The sequence below is a fragment of the Lycium barbarum genome, chromosome 10 (genome assembly GCF_019175385.1).
Source record: "Lycium barbarum isolate Lr01 chromosome 10, ASM1917538v2, whole genome shotgun sequence".
NCBI classification, from domain to species: domain Eukaryota; kingdom Viridiplantae; phylum Streptophyta; class Magnoliopsida; order Solanales; family Solanaceae; genus Lycium; species Lycium barbarum.
Window position 1 is genome coordinate 25,050,051 of NC_083346.1, and position 20,479 is coordinate 25,070,529.

Sequence of the window (20,479 nt, forward strand, 5' to 3'; positions counted from 1 at the left end):
GGACAAGGCCCCGCTGTACCCATATATACACATATACATCTCAAAATGGCATACCCAAATATACTGCAGCTTCGGATCAAGTGAAGTGCACTGACTGCTGTTGAGAGGAAGTCCTACTGAGCTGGAACGCCTATCTGTCTACTTGAACCTGCAGGCATGAACACAACCCCCCGAGCAATAAGGGAGTTAGTACGGAAAATGTACTGAGTATGTACATAAGAACATCAAGTACATAAGAATCATGAAAGATATTTGAAATATGAAAGTAACTCTCGATATCTGAATGCATTTGTGATTGAACATCAGGAAGCATCTATATAGCCTGAAAGTCCCTCGAAGAGCATATGATATGCATAGGTCATAATATACTGATAGTGCCGATGAACGTACCGCCCGATCCATATGGCGTATGTAAATGCCGAGGAACGTACGACCCAATCCATATGTCGTATTTAAATGCCGAGGAACTTCCGATCCATATATCATATATATATATATATACATTGCTGCGGAACGTGCAACTCGATCCATGTATCATCATCATAGTGCACCAACTGATCAGGTGGTAATGCGTATATAACGCCTATCCTTTTTCCCATGCCTAATATACATATAATATACGCGTATTAACGCCTTCTGTTCAAGGGTCAATATGCATATGTATAATGGGTGTAATGCATAAACATAAGGAATAACTAGATCTCTCGGAGTGGCATAAGGTCGTACTGCCTCCGATAAACACCTTTGTGGCTAGCATCATCAATATATGGAATCTCAGGACCCAAGAACAGAAGGAATAATCATAACAAGGAGTATGGTATCATCCAATACTGAGGTACTCCTAGTGCTTCTAAGAGTAGAGTAATATGGAAGCTCGTTTACACGTTTGTTCGCTTATATCATAAGATCATGCCAAAATGAAAGAAGGGATAGCCTTAACATACCTTATCCGCTTTTTAAGCTGGCTATGCTACTATCCCGAGCTTGACAAATCTACACGCAAGACCAAGTACCAATTATTAGACTAGAAAATACTCATATACCAACCTAAATCTAGTTTACAACTTTATGCCATACGGGCAACATCTCCTATATAAACTTAGAAACCCTACAACTTCCAATTCCATCCAACATTATCAACAATACCAACAACCACAATAACAACACTTACATACCAAAATATAATCAAATCTATTCCAAATCATCTCTCAAAATAACCCTTAACCTAACTTTACCCTTATTCAACTTCCCACTTTCTTAACTATATTTCTTCACCTACATCACTAAAATTCTTGATACTTAGCTCAAACACAAAGGTAGGAATCATAAACATACCTTGAGGGGACTAAAATACCAAGAATAAACTTCAACTCAAACTTCCAAGATTGACAACCTTGATGGAACCCTAGGAGTAACTTTTTCTTCACAAGCTCGGGTTTACGGGGCTTGGATCTTACCAAATCTCCAGTAATATGATGAAACTTATAGAGAGGAAATATTCCAGGGCTTTCTCTGATTTAGGAGTGTAAACAAGGAAATAAACTGTGAGGGCTCCATATATATAGGGGGCAAAACAATCCCCGTGGCCGCGGGTCGACGAGCTGGTCGACGGTCCCATCGACTGTCCCTTTGCACCGTCAATGTGCACTGAGGCCTGAATTCCTGAGTCACCTAGTTTGTGTCGATTCGATTTGTTTCATTTCACTTCTAATCCTATCATACTGCAAAGAATGCACACTTAATAGCTCAAAAACTTGGGTGTAGATTTCCATGCTAGGGCAAAAACCACCAATAAGCCAAAGACTTCTTTGTGACGAAAATGGGAGGTGTAACAGATTCCTAATTAGATTCTAATAAGGCTAAACCGTAACTTACCTCGAAGCCGAACATGAGCCACAAACCATCCACCTTGAGCTTTTCCCCCATTTCGGAACGGATCTAAACGAACTAAGGTCTTTTTCAATAAGTATTCCATATTAGCAATGAAGCTATGAACACCCAAGCTACCATACTCCTAGAAAGACTCAAAATAACCTTAGAAAATGACCCCGGGCCCACAAGGGAAAAATCAAAACTTTTTGGCTAAATTAGTCAACCTAGAGTTAAAATAATTAACCGCTTAAATTTCACGCACCTCTAACCTCAAATGAGCCTTAAATCCGCAAATTTACCAAACCCTTAATTTCAGGGAAGACCCACAAATTGACCCATTTGAAAATCCACTTCAGAAGTCTAAATTTGTATTGGAAATAATTTACCCAAGTCGCCTAGAGGTCAACCTTACCCGCATGATTACTTAATGGACTCAAAAATTCTTGGGACCATGTCACTTATTATCGTAAACCTAGATAGATGTAGTAAGTGAATCTCAAGAAGGGTATTTTTCAGAGAAAGGGGAAAAAAATTCTATAACGACCAAACTTGTCGTTACAGTTTTCTACATAGTTGGAATGTCTGACAAATGAAATTTTCGAGTAAGTGTTGATTTTATAGGACGACACATGTGGACGCCGTGTCTCACCGAGTGATCTCTATAGGGAGTTCCTACCTCTCTTTGAGGTTACCTTAGTGAGCTCACCTGTCTAAAATGTACTTAGAAAAATTTCTAAAGTTTTCTCCTTTTGGTCACTACATGTCGCTGAGCTAAGTCTATGGAATGACTATGTCTTGCTTTGAGCTTAGCTCACTGAGCTCCTAGGTCCATTTTCTGACTAAGTCAAAATTTCACATTTTTTTAGTTTTGTATGACTTGCCTCGGTGGGCGAGGTTGATAGCTAGCCTTGGCCTTGCTTAGCGAGCTCTTACGGTGCTGAAACACTTAGACAAATTTTTCTTTTCTGATTCCAGGGCTCTATATTTTAGTTCTAAAGTATGGAATGTTACAATATCTCTCCCTTGGGATCATTCGTCCTCAAATGGTGGGTCATGGTTATCATGGTCGAACTTACGCGCCTTAAGGACATAGTTGCGTGAATTTTGGACTGAATGTTCATTGAATTGAACGAACTACTAAACTAAATGAATACTGATTGAATGAATACTAAACTAAATAAGTAACGAACTGAATGAATATTGAACTGAATGAATATTGAACTGACTGGATACTGAGCTGAATGAATGCTGAACTGACTGAGTACCGGGGACATGGAGATTATAGTATAAAGTTTGAATACTGAACTAACATGAGTAACTGAGTATTGAACTGGCATGAATATCTGAATACTGGAAATATAATGTTATAATATGAGATCTGAATAGTGGAAACGTGAATGTTATAACATGACACTAAGTGCATGTCGACAAACTCTGGTGGTAATTTTAGCTCGTATGCTATTTGACCGACCCTTCTTAGGATCCTATATGATCAATATATTTGGGACTAAGCTTCCCTTTCTTCTCAAATCGCATGACGCCTTTCAAAGGCAAAACTTTCAGGAAACTCTCAATCATTAACATGAAACTTTGAATCTCTACACCGCACATCTGAATAGGATTTTTGGCGGTGCTTACCAGTTTTCAAACACTCCTGAATCAATTTATATTTTTTTCATAGTCTGATGGACCAAGTATGGCCCTAGCAATTCTGTTTTTCCAACTTTATGCTAACCAGTAGGGGATCTACAACTTCACCCATATAAGACTCCAAAAGGTGCAATCTTGATACTGACATGATATCTATAAATAGAAACAAACTTAATGAGAGGAAAATGATCATCCCAATTACCTCTAAAGTCTAGGACACATGCTCTCAACATATCTTCGAGCATCTGGATAGTGCGTTCTGCCTGACTATCTGTTTGAGGATGGAAAGTTGTATTGAGATTCACCCTTGTGCCTAATCCTTTCTGAAAGGACTTCCAAAATTTGTTGTGAACTGGGTATCATGATCTAAAATGATGGAAATTTGAGTCCCATGCAATATGATGACTTCCTGAATATACAAATTAGCATAGTCTTCTGCTGAATCGGTGGTCCTTACTGGCAAAAAGTGCGCTGACTTGGTATGTCGCTCTATAATCTCGTAAATAGAATTATGCTTTCAAAATGAGTGAGATAAACCTATTATAAAGTCCATATTTATCATCTCCACTCATGAATATATATGTATTACATGCTAAACCATCGAGCTTCTGGTGCGTTGCTGACAATTTGGACACTCGACTACAAAATCTGCTACGTTCTTTTTCATGTTGTTCCACTAATGAATCTTCTTAAGATCATGATACATCTTAGTGGAATCTGGGTGAATATAATACATGAAACTATGTGATTTTGACATGATTCTCTCTCTAAGTCCATCCACATCTAGAACACATAACCTGCCTTGGTACCTTAACGTACCATCATCTCCCCATTGTTCGAAAGTCGTTGTCTTATACTTGTGAATCCCACCCTTCAGCTACAATGAGTAGGGATCATTAAACTGATTTTCTTTCACTTCAGCTACTAAGGAGCATTCAGCTCGGTTCTGAAAAATAACTCCACCATCTTCTGAGTCGAAGAATCGAACTCCAAGGTTTTCTAGATGATGAACTCATCTCACTATGATTCTCTTGTATGTCTCAACATGAGCTAAACTCCCCATAATTAATTTATTTCTATGACGTTTCCTGAAATACTCATAGTATTACTGCACCCTAAGAATTTAACCAGCATCATAAAGATTATAGTCTCGTGCAACATCATTACCCTTGTGACATGTAACTAGGCATGATTTTATAGCTTTTATATGATCTCTTAATTGAATATAACTAGTCTTAACACAAGTTGATCGACAATCAATTCGCTTCGTGTTTCTTTGTACATACAAGGCACATTCCTTGTGGAGACTATCTCATTATGCCCTTATTATTGAACTGAGGTTCCTCATATCTCATGCTAACCTTTTGGGTTTTCAAATATTCAACTGTACTTATTAACAATGCACACATCTCTCCCTTAAGGTCTCATACTTGCTGTTACACCTTGTGAAATTCCCCGTTAGCGTACAGTGAATAGGCTAGATAAGGGCACGACATATACGATGCTTTGATAAGTAAGAGATAGCATTCGATGATCCTAATTGAGATTCAAAGACATTAGACGTAAGGGAAGAAGTTTGTCATAGAAAGTAAAGGATATGTTATGTGTCGGGTAGGAATTATGAGCGACAAGTTAACGATGGCTTAAAGATGTTTTAGGGACGAGTGATAACGTCCCTTAGATTGGTATTGAGGTGTTAAACAAGTGTCAAGAAGGTTTCATAAGGATTGAAGATCAAGCGAGTCGACGAGAACGAAATCAGAACAGCTGGGCATTATACGGCCTAACATACTGGCCGTATAAATTATACTGGCCGTATGTTAGGCCGTATAATTAGCCAAGAGGGGCATCATACATTGGACCAAACATACGGCCCGTATAAATTGTACGGACCGTATGTTGGTCCGTATATATTGGTCGGGACAGATTTAAGTGTTTAATATAAGGACCCATCTCTCATTTTATTTTTCATTCCACTTCTCCACACACCAAGAAACCTTTAGAACACCTTCCATTATTCATCCACAAGAAATCAAGGGAAATACATGATCAACTACATCAAAACCATGAAATCAAGTGTATGAAACCTAACAAAAGTTCATCTACACCAAGAAAACTCAAGGGAAGTGAGTTAGGGTTTTGGTGCAAGAAGAGAAGTTCCACTCAAGGGTTGTTCATCCATCATCTAAGGTGAGTTTATGATCATTCCATGTTGTTTAAGGTATTGGAAAGCTAAGACACTTGAATTGTAGGAAGATATAGGAAATGGGTCATGAATGTGTGAATAGTGTCATTATTTGATAGTGGTTTGGGATGAATTATGAATATTGGTATGTTGTGATTTTAAATATGTTATGAATGACATTTAGAACATGGAATAATCATTATATGTGAGAAAATGCGATAATGAATTATGACCATGATTATGGAGAAATCGAAGAGGAATTGTGAAATGCGGATAATGTAGATGAATGACGATTGTTATCAATTATATTGTGAAGGTTGTTATGGATGATTGAGAGTTGATATAGAATATGGGGAAAGTAGTATAAACAAAGGAAATGCTGCCCAATTTTCCCTAGAAATAGTAACACGTTCTTATAGTCGATTAACTAATGTTCATGCGACTTCTTTTGAAGGTAGAAATGTGGGCATTGAAGGAGAGCAAGCAAGCGATAGATTAGTTAAACGGAAAAGGTATGTGAGGTTAGTCCTTTCTTTCTATGGCATGAATCCGATGGGATCATTTTTTTCCTTCTTCCCCATGAATCCTCTATATCCCGGAAAACAAATAGCCTATGTTCATGAATAGCCATATGAGATGAGACATACATTATGAGTTCAATAATGATGATGATGAGTTAAGTATAAAGATTCTAGAGTTCATGATATGGTGTTCCTATAACGCTAATGATGTCGTATGTTGTATACACTCACCTTATATATTATTTCCTTCAAGGTGAGGCAGAATACCATAAAGTTAATGATGTCATGTATTGTATACACTCACCTTATGTACTATTTCCTTCAAGGTGAGGCAGAATACTTGTAAATGTTCCATAATGGAATCGGGGGTTCACGACCTTATGTCACCTCGATAAAGAATAGCTATCTTCGAGTCATTATACATGCATTATGATGATTACATGTTGATGGCATTACACCGCGCCTATAAGGCCGGGCAGCACCGCTAAGGCGGGCGGCTTATAGATGATTACACCGTGTCTATATGGCACGGGCAGCACCACTAGTGGGCGACATGAGATGATACCCCGGACGCGGGAGGCCTGGACGCAGGCTAATGATTATCACACCGATCCGATATGGACGGACAGCTTATACATTTATGCATTTATGATATTATGATGATTATGAAGTAAGCTAGTATGTGTTATTTCTTTTATAAGTGACAGTCATATACAGTTGCTCCCTCATTGATGCTTCATTTATCTCGTTGACGTATTGTTGTTATTTATGCCTCTCATACTCAGTACAATGGTCGTACAAACGTCCGTTTTCTTTGGACGTTGTGTTCATGCCCACAGGTAGACAGGGAGGTGATCTTGATCCAGACTCATAGGAGCTAGTAGCTGATTTGAGAGCACTCCATTGTTATAGAGGTGCCCTGATTATTCTTTTGTGTACATATGTATATTTTGGGCACGACGGGGTCCTGTCCCGTCCATATGTCTAGTACTCTAGTAGAGGCTCTTAGATACGCAGTTGTGGGTTATATGGTCTCATGAGATTGCTATTATGTATGTATATATATATATATATATATATATATATTATTTTGATTGCCTAAAGCCTTATAAAAGTATCTAAGTTCTCAAATGATTTTCTTATGATTTGAGTATGAATTTGATAAAAGAACGTTTAATGAGTATGATGATGTTACACCCCGTATCTTCGAAGAAGCACTTATCAAATTTGAAACATAAGTACGTTGAGTTATGGTTGAGTAAAACCACTTTGGAATGTAAGGAGCAAGCATTATTAAGTATATTTAATGAGTAAAGGATGTATATAAGGTATACCGAAAGGTTTTATAAGGAAATGAGTGGAAGAAATGGAGTAGTACGACTTTGGAAAAAGGATGGGTAATGTTTTGTGTGAAAATTTTGGTCCAACTTGGTGGACGAATATCTCTTAGCATATGAAGTGTTTTAAGGTGAAACAAAAGCCTAAAATGAATTTCGTCGAGTCTATTTTCCAACGCAACAAACCTCTTTTCGATCGGACTTTGCAGTAGCGAATTATGGACGTTACAAGTTCAGCTGATAGAACAGAAATGCGTGCTACAGTACCGATCTGACCCGGATTTGACCCGAATTTGACCCTTATAAAAGGGTAATAACCTCTTTTTTTCACCAGATTTTAGCCCAGAAATTTCTAGAAATTGAAGAGAGGAGAGAGAGGGAAACAAAAAGTAAGCAATTTTCAAGTGACGGAGTATTAATCGAAGCTCGGATAAACGCATAAATGTGATTCTAGTATGGTTTTGAAGATAACGCTGTTTTAACAAAAATAAGGTATGAATCTCTTCTTATTGATATTACTTTTGGTTTATTTACGAAGATAGAGTGATGAAATGGTTGTATAATAAAGTTGTTGGTTGAGAAATTGGACAAACATCGCGTGGGATGTTTTATGGAATATTTTGGTATTGAAGATGATGTTGTTGATGTTGGTGCTGTTGTAGTTGTTGTTTTGTTGGTATTGTGAGTTCGGGCTAGGCATATAAACAGGGGAGGTGCTGCCCGAATTTCAGCAGATTATAAGTGGATTTATTTGAAGGACTAAGACAAGCGTATAACGATGAGTCTAACGATTGTGTAAATCCTCTTAAATGTAGACTTGCGAGCTTGGACAAATAAGCGTAGCCAATAGGAGGTTGAACAGGTATGATAAGATTCGTCCCTTTCTTTCAAAGGCATGATTCCTATGGTATGATTTCATAAATGTTTCCGTAACCTTCTTGTTTTTAAAAGCCAAAAGTCCATGGTTCTTAAAGCTTCTTATGATGTCTAGGATAAGAATGTCTTTATGATGGTGACAACGATAACGATGATTTTGTGTTTATGATTTCAAAGCGAATATGAAAATATGGAGCTACTTCTGGATTTTCTCAATTTTATCCATTGATGATGACTCTACCTCTAAAGGCTCCAGGGTGTATGTAAAGTTATCCCTTCCTTCTTTTTGTCATGAACTACATAAAGTGAGCGAACGACGCACATACATGACTCCAATAAACTCTAGTTCTCAGCGGTACTTGACATGACAGTTGTTTTTGATTCTCAAGTGTTGGTTCATTCTGATTATTCTGTTGAGTCTCAGATGATGATTTAGTTTGCATATGGTTTCTCATGATATTCTGCTCGTGCATAACGTTAATATATCATTCACCGAGTCCCGGGCCGGGTACGTATTCGTGCACAGTTTCATTGCATTGTTCACCGAGTCCCTCACTAGAGGGCTGGGTACGGTATATATATGATTATTTCACCGAGTCCCTCACTAGAGGGTCGGGTACTGTATATATATGATGATTTCACCGCGTCCCTCACTAGAGGGCCAGGTGTGGTATATTATAGATATGCATGACTCTCATCTCATAAGGCACAGATGCATTGGTATCCTTGATTATCATACTTGTCTCCTGTCATCTTCTACTCAGACATGATCTTTATTATTGTACTTCATGCTTTACATACTCAGTACATTTTCCGTACTGACCCCCTTTCTTCGGGGGCTACGTTTCATGCCCGCAGGTACAAACACTCAGTTTGGTGATGCTCCGGCTTAGGACTTCTGCCCAGCTGCTTGGAGAGCTCCATTGTTCCGGAGCTTGAGATATTTTGGTATAGACCCTTTTGTCGTAGACTTTGTTACACTCTTAGAGATCTGTAGACATATGTGGCTTGTGTATATACGGTTTGGTCAGCTATATCGATGTAGTTTGTCTTGGACGTCCCCGTGTATAGCGGCAGCCTTGTCGGGTTGCATATTTGTTATGTTTTGGTTAACTGTGACTTCTCAGCAGACAGGTTCTTTCTGATGTATGATATGATGAGTTCACAGCATGCTTTTACAGAGTGCCATATTGTTTTCTGTTTCAGTCTGATTATATCTAGCGGGACGTATACGGGTGCCCAGCTCGGGCACTAGTCATGGCCCATCGGTTTGGGTCGTGACAAAAGTGGTATCAGAGCAGTTCATCCTCGGAGTGTCTACAGACCGTGTCTAGTAGAGTCTTGTTTATCGGTGTGTTGTGCACCACATCTATAAACAGGAAGCTATAGTGACATTTAGGATGTCATCTTTCTTTCTGATCATAGATCGTGCAGTAGAGCCAATGATAGGAAAACTCGTTCTTGGTACGATTTTTGTTAAATTGCAGGATTGTATTGGAGAAGAGGACAAGTTCAGTTAATGAGAGCGTAAGTAAGGCTCCGAAGGGGGACATGAGACCCGTATCGCCTGTCGACTCAGGATCGAGGATGTCAAGAGGTATAAGAAAGAGCATCAGTTATTCCATTGAGGCGGACCCAACGAAGGATGTGTATCTAGCAGGAGGAGACTCGACTGAGAAATCATATAACAAAGACCCGTTTAAGGGTCACGAGACTCCTGTGGATGAAGACGTAATTGAGGAAGTACAAAGTTGGCACATCTAGATTTTCCTTACGTTTCAGCATTATGTTAGGCCAGACTAGTAGACGGTGGGAAGACAAAGATGTAGAGCACACTTCACTCTATAGCCTACCAGATCAGGCTAAGGACCGATCGACTACAGGTATACGTGTTCTTATTGGAACTTCCTATGTGCGTATGTATTTACTTCAGGGGAATACGGAATAGTGGTGAGCGAAAATCCTAAAGGGGATCAGTGACTTAAGTATTTGGAAGTAACTGCGATCAAGATGCCTTCGCCACCATTGGGAATCTTGAAAGCTAGGATGAAAAGTAGTCATACATGCAGATTGAAGGTGATTATTGAGGATTTCAAAGGCCAAAATAGCATTTGCTTAGTCGGATGAGTAAGAGATCCTTTCTTATTTAGAGGGAGATGCATTACGAGAATGTTTTGGAATCTGTTAAAACTTCAACTTGCTTTAAGTTATATGAGGAAGGTCACGCAGTAAGGTGTATGCGATTATACCAGCACTAACGCAGTGGATCCCATTAGCACTCCAAGGTTAAGCGTGCTAGGGTGAGAGAAATACTAGGATGGGTGACCCCCTGGGAAGTATATTAAGAGTCTTACAAATTCAGACATAAGAGACAGATGAGAAGCTAGAGTAGCCTAAGGGAATTGGAGTATGCGGAGTGGTTAGAAACCATAAAAGGTTGCGAAGGATGAGGCGGACTAGACCGGCAAAGAAAAAAAAAAGTGCATCACAGCTCTAGAATTAGGATGAGTTCGAATAGTATTGGGAAGTACTTTGTAAGCGAGGCGTTAGTAAACATATATATATATATATATATATATATATATATATATATATATATGTGTGTGTGTGTGTGTGTGTGTGTGTGTGTGTATGATATCCCGTATGTGGCTGCGCCAACCGGTATATGTGTCCCAGCAATCGACGTTCCGGTATACTGAAGGCATCAATCGAACAGGGTAGTGAAGTTCAAGTGATAGATGTTACAAGGTAAGTTGATGATATTGTCACCACAGGCTAGAGTTGGAAAGTCCTAATGCAACAACATCAGGGAAAGGAAGAAAGTGAATATATAGAAAGTAAAGAGATTAGAATGCCTTGAGAAAAAAAAAGTGTAAGAAACGAGGGTAAGTGAAGCTTCCAAGAGGGACGATGGGTAAGGCAAGGGACTATTTGGATAAAATTCGAAGGTAGGCATGTGAAAGGGATAAATTATGGTAGTGTGAAACAAAAGATGAATGTGTGGGGTCAGAAAACAGACTTGATTAGTGGGACTAAAGGATAGTAATCACAAATAGGGATGTGAAGTAAGAGAGAGAATGATCAGGCCTTGCAATGATACTAAGAGATTTCCAGCTCTCGAGAGGTGTCTAAAGGGATAAATGTGTAGTCATACTGACACGGTTTCCTCGGAAACGGAGAAGCTTTCCTAAAAGATGATTTAAGAATAGAACAGATTTGCACGTTTAAAGGAATATTTTACGAACGTTAGGGTCGATACTATAAAATAACAAGTGGAGAAGGACGCTCGGGGAGGAAGGAACTCAAGGAAGGTTTGAGGATGAAAGCAGGAAAGGTACACTAATGGGTTGGTCAAAAGAAGAAGAAAGGAAGAAAAGAAAAATTGAGCAATCACCAAGGACAAGCGAGAGGTTAATGAACTAACAAAGCTATCCGGGAGGTAGTACATCAATGACATGGGATGAGGATAAGGAATACCGAGGTTTTAATTATAAAGGAAATAGAAGGATGTATGGGAAATATTCATGAGTATGGACTAGCCTTGGCGGCAGGAAGGAGAAGAAAGAAGAGGGTATATTTGCAAGGAATTCATGACACGAACAAGAAGTGGCAGAACACTGGAAGAACTACTACGCATAGGTGGGACGCAAATAAGTAGTCAAGGAAAATTTCAGATAAGTGAGCCAAGAGAATAAAAGGATTGATAATGGAAGGGGAAGAGTGTAGCATATTAACCCTCAATGATATATTGTAGACGTAGAGTGAAATCGGAAAACCCAGAGTAATAAGAATTTCAGTGATAATAGTTGTGGAGGAAGACGAGGGATAAAAAGAGCAAAGTGTGACCAAACGTCCCGTAAAATGTTTTGATGGATTCCAATGTTTCCATTAACCCGTTGATTCGGGAAATGTTCGGTCATAAAAGGTAGAAGTAGAAAGGCCTTAAAAAAGGCAGCGAGAATGGATCTGTAATGCATAAGCGCTTCATTCAAATGCAAAGCCCTCGATTAGCAGAAAGGAAAATAAGTCAAGCTATACGATGAGAGAATTTCGGTATTATAAGAGACCAAAAGAGTCGAAGGATCGTTAGGGTAGGCCGATGACTACTGATATTCGGGAGTTACTATTGTATAAGAACACCCTTAAAAAGGGGGGAAGGGCAGATCTAGTCCTGAAACGAGGTATGGCATTGTCAAAAGTCCAAGGAAAGAAAGAGGTTAGCTTAAGGAGGCCAAACTTCGGGACGTAGTGGCATACCAAGAATGCATTAAGAGGGAGCAAGAACGAATTAAAGATAAGCGTACCACAAAGTAGGTATGAAAAGGAATTAAAATGGATTAAGAGAATACTTCATGCGGACGTGAGATATGATATTTCTAGACCAGGGAAATTTGTGCTGCACCTAAATAGGCAGTGGCGTATCCTAAAGAGTAATAAAAAGAGTAAGAAAGCTCTGCAAGCTAACTACAAAGAGAATGATGAAATGGATGACGAGTACAAAGGACACTTTGGGTTACAACGGAAGAAAATCTTGATATTAAAGGAAAAATATAAGAATCTTAACAAAGGGAGTAACGATAAGCGGTGTGGCGATCTCTAAAGAGAGGAAGAACAATGTGGGTGTAGATAGAAAGGCAACAACATCAATATAAATTAGAAAGTATATCACGGGTCACTAACCATACTGAGCATAAGGGTATGTATTATAGAATTGTATGAACTATCAGCGTAAGGTTATGCCCCACAGATGGGAATGGACACACTGGAAAGCCAACAAGGAATGACAGCTAACTAAGTGGTCACTGGAATAAGGAAGTCAAGGGTAAGTATACCATACCGATGTTGGAGAGAAGCTGTGGTAAAGTGAGAATTGCCCTAACCTTATAATTATATGTTATATTGCAAGATTTGAGGCAAAGGAATTAAAGGGAGAGTTTGACAAGAACTCGAAGATATTGTGAGCTATAGACCAGTTCGAACTATGATTATTGGTTCATCGCAATATATAATCCTGCTACGAGGAATAATAAAGATGGTGATGGAACATTAGGAATTGTACGTATTTAAGAAATCGTATTGAGGATATGCTATAAATGATCATGGAAAGGAATTAAGACGCATGGTTGAAGAAATGTAACCGTTAAGAGTAAGGATTTTTCAGTAGCAGAGTAACGTTGAACAAGCAACGGGACATTAGTATAAGAAAATCTATGATGAATCGGAAAGCTTGGCTGATGAATTACGAGGGGATAATCTAGCACGTATCTAAGCTCAACAAGTACAAGTAGGGATAGGCAAGATAGCATCGGAGGAGTCAACAAGAGAAAGAAGAAAGTGCTATATTCGAGCAAGGGAGTTATCCGTTAATAAAGAAATAAGGAACGAAGAGGAAGGACGCTCGTAGGACGGCGAGTAACCGTGGTGTGGCTAGTTAAACCACAGGAAGGAAGACAGAATGAGAATGCAAGACTAGCTAACTTGTATACTTGAGGATTGAAGACTGTACGACTCACAAATGAATTCGATAAGGAGCTAAGAAAGAGCAGGATGAAACTGACCAAATTATAGTATTAGTATATGGTAATCAAACAAAAATTCAATGAGGATATTGAGGATCGGCGCACTACAACATTCGAGGACGAATGTTTTTAAAGGGGGAAGGATGTTACACCCCGTATCTTCGAAGAAGCACTTATCAAATTTGAAACATAAGTACGTTGAGTTATGGTTAAGTAAAACCACTTTGGAATGTAAGGAGCAAGAATTATTAAGTATATTTAATGAGTAAAGAATGAATATAAGGTATACCGAAAGGTTTTATAAGGAAATGAGTGGAAGAAATGGAGTAGTACGACTTTGGAAAAAGGATGGGTAATGTTTTGTGTGACCATTTTGGTCATACTTGGTGGACCAATATCTCTTAGCATATGAAGTTTTTTAAGGTGAAACAAAATCCTAAAATGAAGTTCATCGAGTCTAGTTTCCAACGTAACAAACCGCTTGTCGATTAGACTTCGGAGTAGAGAATTATGGACGTTGCAAGTTCAGCTGACAGAGCAGAAACGCAGGCTACAGTATGATCCTTATAAAAAGGGTAAGACCTCTTTTTTTCACCAGATTTTAGCCCATAAATTTCTATAAATTGAAGAGAGGAGAGAGAGGGAAACAAAAAGTAAGCAATTTTCAAGTGACGGAGTATTAATCGAAGCTCGGATAAATGCATAGATGTGATTCTAGTATGGTTTTGCGGTGGATTCAAGGTTGATATTGAAGAATGTCGCTGTTTTATCAAAAATAAGGTATGAATCTCTCCTTATTAATATTACTTTTGGTTTATTTACGAAGATAGAGTGATGAAATGGTTGTATAATAAAGTTATTGGTTGAGAAATTGGACAAACATCGCGTGAGATGTTTTATGGAATATTTTGGTATTGATGATGATGTTGTTGATGGTGGTGCTGTTGTAGTTGTTGTTTTGTTGGTATTGTGAGTTCGGGCTAGGCATATAAACAGGGGAGGTGCTGCCCGAATTTCGGCAGATTATAAGTGGATTTATTTGAAGGACTAAGACAAGCGTATAACGATGAGTCTAACGATTGTGTAAATCCTCTTAAATGTAGACTTGCGAGCTTGGACAAATAAGTGTAGCCAATAGGAGGCTGAACAGGTATGATAAGGCTCGTCCCTTTCTTTCAAAGGCATGATTCCTATGGTATGATTTCATAAATGTTTCCGTAACCTTCTTGTCTTAAAAAGCCAAAAGTCCATGGTTCTTAAAGCTTCTTATGATTTCTAGAATAAGAATGACTTTATGATGGTGACAACGATAACGATGATTTTGTGTTTATGATTTCAAAGCGAATATGAAATGTGGAGCTACTTCTAGATTTTCTCAATTCTATCCATTGATGATGACTCTACCTCTAAAGGCTCCAGGGTGTATGTAAAGTTATCCCTTCCTTCTCTTTGTCATGAACTACATAAAGTGAGCGAACGACGCACATACATGACTCCAATAAACTCTAGTTCCCAGCGGTACTTGACATGATAGTTGTTTTTTATTCTCAAGTGTTGGTTCATTCTGATTATTCTGTTGAGTCTCAGATGATGATTTAGTTTGCATATGGTTGCTCATGATATTCCGCTCGTGCATAACGTTAATATATCATTCACCGAGTCTTAGGCCGGGTACGTATTCGTGCACAGTTTCATTGCATTGTTCATCGAGTCCCTCACTAGAGGGCCGGGTACGGTATATATATGATTATTTCACCGAGTCCCTCACTAGAGGGCCGGGTACAGTATATATATGATTATTTCACCGAGTCTCTCACTAGAGGGCCAGGTACGGTATATATATAATTATTTCACCGAGTCCCTCACTAGAGGGCCGGGTACGGTATATATATGATTATTTCACCGAGTCCCTCACTAGAGGGCCGGGTACGGTATATATATGATTATTTCACAGAGTCCCTCACTAGAGGGCCGGGTACGGTATATTATATATATGCATGACTCTCATCTCATAAGGCACAGATGCTTTGGTATCCTTTATTATCACAGTTGTCTCCTGTTATCTTCTACTCAGACATGATTTTCATTATTGTACTTCATACTTTACATACTCAGTATATTTTATGTACTGACCCCCTTTTTTCGGGGGCTGCGTTTCATGCTGGCAAGTTAAAACACTCAGTTTGGTGATGCTCCGGCTTAGGACTTCTGCCTAGCTGCTTGGAGAGCTCCATTGTTCTGGAGCTTGAGTTATTTTGGTACAGACCCTTTTGACATTGACTCTGTTACACTCTTAGAGGTCTGTAGACATATGTGGGTTGTGTATATACGGTTTGGTCAGCTATATCTGTTATAGCCCGTATTTTTACGCGTTGGAAAGTGCACGAGTTAAATGACACTACTAGTGGAAACGTGGTTATCCCCAAGCTAATAGGTGATTAGAGTGAGTACAGGTGTGTCATAAGAATTCGAAGTTAAGCCGCTCGAGGAAAATGAGTTTCGTCGAGATTCAAAATTCGTTCAAATGGAATACGGTCCAAGCTATGATATCCTGTATTTTTGGACTAGAAAATTTAATAGTCCACATGAGCAAATTTGCCCGAGCCCAGAGAATTCGATCATAATGAACCATAAAAAAATCAAGAACATGGTGTATATGAGGAATGAAGTCCAAAAATAATTTAGCCCTTAACAAGTGTGACGACGGTGATTTAGAATAATATTTGGTGTACGTATAAAGAGGCTATGGACTAGAATTCTACCACATGATTATGATAATGAGTATATGTAGTGTGTTAAAAGTGATCTATGTTTAAGTAAATTGAGACCAAGAAATTAATTACGCGGGCAACTAGTGAAACGTCAGATTTGAGAGGACATAATTCGGCCACCTATGCAAATTGAATGAATAGGTGTCAACTTTATAAATCATATGGCCAAAAGTTGCCAGCAAATCATACAATATACACGTCCTTGTTTATAAAGCTATTAAAGAAAAATGTTAACCTTTTGAGGGGAAAATACCATGAACGTACAATAACTTCAATAGACAAAATAGTATGGAAACCATTTTTTTTCCAATGAACCAACAGCCATGGCAGCAAGATTACGGCCATGGCTGTCCCAATCCAACTTTGGATGTTTTTTTATACAGAAAAAATTAAAATCTCAAGGGTGTTCTTCGTGCAACGAGGCGGCAATACAAGGATATTGAATCGGGGAAGAAGAAACTGCGAAATTGGAGCAATTAAGAGTAGAAATTCCTCCGACAAAATTAAGGTAAGATTTTCTTGTATTGTGGTGTAATTATGCTAATGGTGTTGTAATGGAAGGATTAAAATTGGATTGGACGAAATTGGAATTAAGAAAATGCATGAAATCGATGTTATAGGAAATTGTGGGCTGAAATGAATTTAGAGAAGTTGTTGGGTTGTTGGAATTGTTATGGGATGAATTGTAAGAATTTTATATGTATATTGTTGTTGTTGGTATTTCTGTGTTGACAGGAGAATAATTGGAAATTCGGGTTAGGCGAATATATAGGGGAAATGCTGCCCGATTTTCGTTAAGTCCTTAATAATGAAAAAACCCTTAACGAGAAAGTATAAGTTAAAGAATAAGTTCTATAAAGTGATGGGCTACGGTTTACGAACTAGAAAGTATGGTTCCTGACGATAACGTTACCTTTATGTTAAATAGGCTAAAAGAGCGACAAAGCGAACGGTTTTGCGATTAGTCGTCAACAGGTATGTAAAGCTTATCCCTTCTTTCTTTTGGCATGTCCTAGATGTAAGTAAGATATGATATGAGCTTTGGGGTAATTCTACTCACTAGTTCCGAGCATGACTTATGATTTTTATTCGTTTCTTGATGTTAGAACTCTCAGGATAGTTGAGCTATTGCCCTCGAGTCTCTTATATGATTGACTGGTATATGATGTATAAAAGTTACCATTCTTAAAGAATTCCATAATGAGTGGTGTCCTTGACTTTCATAAGCTATCTCGTATTAATTTGATACACGTCTATGATCCCTGAGACGTTCCTTTATATAGTTCGTAATGACATTTAGAGAGAACTTAATATGACTATTATCCTGATACTTGAGAGCTGATCAATCTACTTATCTATTGAGTCTCAAAAGATGGTTTGTATGTATATGGTTACTTATTACTCTGCTCATGCTTACCGTTACATCTTTCACTGAGTCCCGGGCCAGGACATGTTTTCGTGTACAGATCCACTGCATTATTCACCGAGTCCCTCACTAGAGGGCCGGGACATGTTATATATATGTATCTGATGATATGATGACATGACGATATGATGGTATGGGGATGGCGGCCAGGATGGCATATGATGATCTTATTCACCAAGTCCCTCGCTAGAGGGCCGGGACACGTCATATATATATATATATATATGATGATATGATTTTACTTACCGAGTCCCTCACTAGAGGGCCGGGACACGTTATATATATACATAATATGATTTTACTTACCGAGTCCCTCACTAGAGGGCCGGGACACATTATACATATGCATATGAACAAGATGATTATCTAATTATGACATTAAGTTTCATAACGAGTTAAGTCTGATATTGACACCATGATGTATGATTCAAAGGTAAGCCTTGTAGCTTCTGGTTATTGTACTGGTTAATCTGTACTCCTTACTTCAGTATGATCCTGTTTATTGTATTTATGCTTTACATGCTCAGTACATATTCCGTACTAACCCCCTTTCCTCGGGGGGCTGCGTTCATGCCCGCAGGTACAGATGCTCACGTTGGTAACCCGCCAGCTTAGGAGTCCTATTCAGCTATCTTGGAGAGCTCCCTTATTCCGGAGCCTAGATTTTGGTACAGAATCTCTTGTGGTGTATATGTATTTTATCCAGGGGTACGGCGGGGCCCTGTCCCGTCATATGATACTGTTGTTACTCTTAGAGGTCTGTAGACATATGTGTGGGTTGTGTATGGGTTCTGTTCAGTTGTGTCTATACGATGTGCTGTGATATGATGTTCGTCTATAGTGGCAGCCCTGTCGGCTCGCATATGATATTGACATGTGATGGCAGCCTTGTCGGCTTGCGTATTATTTCATGATATGATTAGTTGTGACTCCTCAGGAGACAGTGTATCTAAATATACATATATGATGACGCTATGAACCTTCAGAGTTCTTTTGTAATGTTCCATATTGTTTGTAGTTTCAGTTTGACTATATCTGATAGGTATGTATACGGTTGTCCCAATCGGGCACCAGTCACGGCCTACGGGGTTGGGTCGTGACAATATCGATATAGTTCGTCTTGGACGTCCCCGTGTATAGCGGCAGCCTTGTCGGCTTGCATATTTGTTATGTTTTGGTTAACTGTGACTTCTCAGCAGACAGGTTTGTTTCTGATGTATGATATGATGAGTTCACAACATGCTTTTACAGAGTGCCATATTGTTATTTGTTTCAGTCTGATTATATCTAGCGGGTTGTATACGGGTGCCGAGCTCGGGCACTAGTCATGGCCCATCGGTTTGGGTCATGACAGATGAGTAGTAGAATGAGTGGTGCTCGGTGGTTAGCCCCGGGTACCCGTCACGGCCCCTAGTCGGGTCGTGACAAAAGTGGTATCAGAGCAGTTCAGTCCTAGGTAGTGTCTACGAGCCGTGTCTAGTAGAGTCTTGTTTATGGTGTGTTGCGCGCCACACTAATAAACAGGAGGCTACAGGGCATTTAGGAAAAATGACCATCTTTCATCTTAAGAGATCGTGCGATAGAGCTGTATTATAAGATTATTCCCTCCCTAATTGTGCGTTATAATTTCAGCAAAGCTCATGAAAGGAAAAGCTATGGCAGCCCAGAAGGGCAAGATGGTGGTTAAAGAAGGGCTCGAACGAGAGTCGTCTATAGATATGGAGGAGGGCAAACCCCAGAATAAGGCCCTATCTCGGTTTTCCTATACTTCGCCAACTTTTGAGGATCAGAGGGGAGCCTTAAATTTAGCTCCAGCACCTCCCGTTCCTCCATCAAATGCCTTGGGCCAAGAGATAAGACAGGCCATTCTTCTACTGACTCAATTGGTAGCCGCTCAAGCTCAGCGGCAGGATGTAGGCCACGATAACAGGGGTTAGAGAAAGAGATTTAGTTCTTCAGGGTCTGATCATGAGCGTAGGGGTGTTCCGAGGCAACAATTCTCTAGGCACTCAGTTCGTTCAACAAGTGGTGCTCTTCCGCAGTTTCCTAGACCCAGATTTGATGGATCTACTTATTCTAAGTCACCCAAGAGCTTCAGAGTTTCCAGTTCTCGGACTCGGAGTGGTTCTAGTCAGACGAGATCCCCGGTACCACGATGTACTCAGTGTCACAAGTTACATTGGGGACCGTGCCACTTGGGCTCGGATGTTTGTTATACCTGTGCTCGGCTAGACCATATCATGCGCGACTGCCCATGGAGGCGTGGTAGAGATAAGGTTCAACCTATGGGGTTAGTAGCTGGCTCTTCATCATCGGTACACC

At 39.3% G+C, this 20,479-nt stretch overlaps 1 pseudogene; it reads left to right on the forward strand.

Moving 5' to 3' along the window:
• The first annotated feature begins 10,676 nt into the window (after positions 1-10,676).
• On the forward strand, positions 10,677-10,796 carry LOC132616254 (5S ribosomal RNA; annotated as a pseudogene).
• Positions 10,797-20,479: the final 9,683 nt, after the last annotated feature.